The following is a 2,401-nucleotide window of genomic DNA, read 5'->3' as shown; positions in this document are numbered from 1 at the left end:
GGTGACCTTCAGATCCTGGGGAGCCGGCCAGGGCTGCAATCCGATCCTCCCACATCAGCTGCTGGCAGAGAGTTGAGCTCGGTGCTGCACTTGCACTCCAGAATGAAAGCACCAGTGGAGACCCAAGGTGGACATGGTGTTGCCCCAGGGATTTCCCTGGGCTTTTGCAACCTTCCTTACTCCTCCCCTGTTACATTACCACCTGGGTGCACCTGCATTTGTGGAGCAGCCACAATGCTCAGGAACAGCTACTCAAACCAGAAACAATGGGAAAAAGCAGTCCATTAATGCAAACCTCCAGGCTTTGGCTGAGCGAGAGGCTCCAGCTCCCAGCCTTTCTCTGCCAGCCAGCCCCCACCATGCTGTGCAGAGGCGGTGACGTCTGAGCTGGCTGGGATTTAATGCTATTTTTCAGCTGCAGCCCTGAGGGAATCACCAGTGAAGTGATTTGGCGAGGACAGGGGTGCCCGACAGCTGAGCTCTCGTGGTGCCAGGAGGCCCTTGGATTTGCTTTGCCACAGATTGAAGTGAAGTTGATCCGGGTGGCTGAAGGCAAATGAAGCTGTTCATTTTGGAATCAGAAATTAAGAATTTGTGGGGAGGACAGTTGTACCCGTGTGGCTAATGCTGCTGAGGACCCCTGCAATGGTCTCCTGCAAACTGGAACCCACCAAAACCATCCAACTTTGTGCTTTGGGAAGAGAAGGGATTTGCTGGTGGGAATAGGGAAGAGTGTGTGTGTGGGGGGGGGGGGCAGAGGGAGGGCTGCACTCCCAAATTGCAGCAGGGATGGAGCCATCAAAAGCAACCCAAGGACGTGTTTAATTTCAAAATAATAAATGTTTTTAGGGCTTAACATGTGGCTGGGCACACTTTGTGGGGTTGGAAAGGTTTTGAGCTGAGGCTGCTCCCCTGACATCAGGCCTTGGTGCTGGGTGAGAATGGACGTGCTCCTTGCCCACAGGGCACCAGAGGCCAGTGGGATTCAGCTGTGCTGGTCCCACTGCTTCACCCACCATCCCACGCCAGCATTGCAGTGCTGGCTCCTGACTTCTTGATCCTGAGCTGGAGCTGGGGTGGGTGGATGTTCACCAACACTTTCCTTTTTTAATAGCAGGAAAGCCTTTTTCTCCCATCTGAGTCAGTGGAAGGGATTTCCCTGGGTTTTCCTGTCGTAGCCTTGGCTGCACTTGTCTGCCTCAAAGGAACAGGTGAAAACCCTTAGGAGTGGCTCTCTGTGGCTGTGCTGCTTTCCTGGGAAGGGCCAGGAGCCCTCCCTTCTTACAGGAAAATACGCCTCAAGCGTAGCCCTGTGTGTCTCTCCAAGTGTGAGCTGGAAAAAGGAGAACTTTTGTGGTTCACCTCATCCTCTAACCACCGTGCCCGCCAGCTGGCATTGCCGCAGTTAGTCCCCACCTGTTCCTTTTCCCTTTTTCTTCCCTTCATTTTTTCCTCTCTTTTGGATCTTGTCTAATGGTTTCTCACCACAAGTGCCACTGGCAGGCACTCAGCAGGATGGGCAGTGCCTGGGAAACAGGTTTGTCAGGAGAGAAGCTTCACCACCTGTTTGGGGATGAGTTGCCTCCAAGCCGAAGTGAACCATGGACCGGGGGATTTCCTGTGCTGCCAAACCTGGGACACAGGGGCAATTTGTACACTTGTCCCAAACCAAGAAAGTCCAGGTGTTTAATATACAAGGAAATCAGTGTTAGGTGTGTCTGAGCACAGGAGCACAAAAGGAGGTGATACCAGTCTGTCATCAATATCCTGCCATGCAGGGCTGCCCTGGGAAGCTGCTTATGGGGCTCCATGGAAGAACACGCTCCTCAGGACTGTTTTCCTGACCTGCAGGGAAGGGCCAGCACTGACTGCTCCAGTCTGAGAGTTGCCGCAGCACAGGGGTGCCCATGTCACAGCACGGGCAGCCAGGCAGGCAGCTGGGAGAACTGGGGTGCAGGAGCTGGGGTTACAGCCCACATGCCCCTCAGGCATGAGGTAATTTTGGGCTTTGAAACGATTTTTGTATGTAATGGGCCACAGGCAAGGGCAGCTCAGGGGGCAGCTTCCTGAAGAAGCTCTTGGAGCACATTCCTGTGTCACAGCAGATGGAGCAGTTTCCCCATTGCTGGCAGGCAGGGACTGGGGGGTCCCTACAAGCATGGGTGCACACCAGGGGCTCCCTGTGCTGCACACCTGCTACGGGGTACGGGCCGAATCTTTCGGGCCGCAGGGTGGGAGTACAGGGACATTGGGAGGGGTCCCAGGGGAGCAGGATGGGGGTACAGGGGATGGGGACAGAGGGGACCCGGGGTGCAGGACAGGGATACGGGGACAGTGGGAGGTGCCGGGGTGCAGGATGGGGGTACAGGGACGGAGGCGGCACGGCTCCCTCACCCACCGC

Source organism: Parus major, chromosome 5, assembly GCF_001522545.3.
Source record: "Parus major isolate Abel chromosome 5, Parus_major1.1, whole genome shotgun sequence".
Taxonomy (NCBI): domain Eukaryota; kingdom Metazoa; phylum Chordata; class Aves; order Passeriformes; family Paridae; genus Parus; species Parus major.
This window is presented reverse-complemented; position numbering follows the sequence as displayed.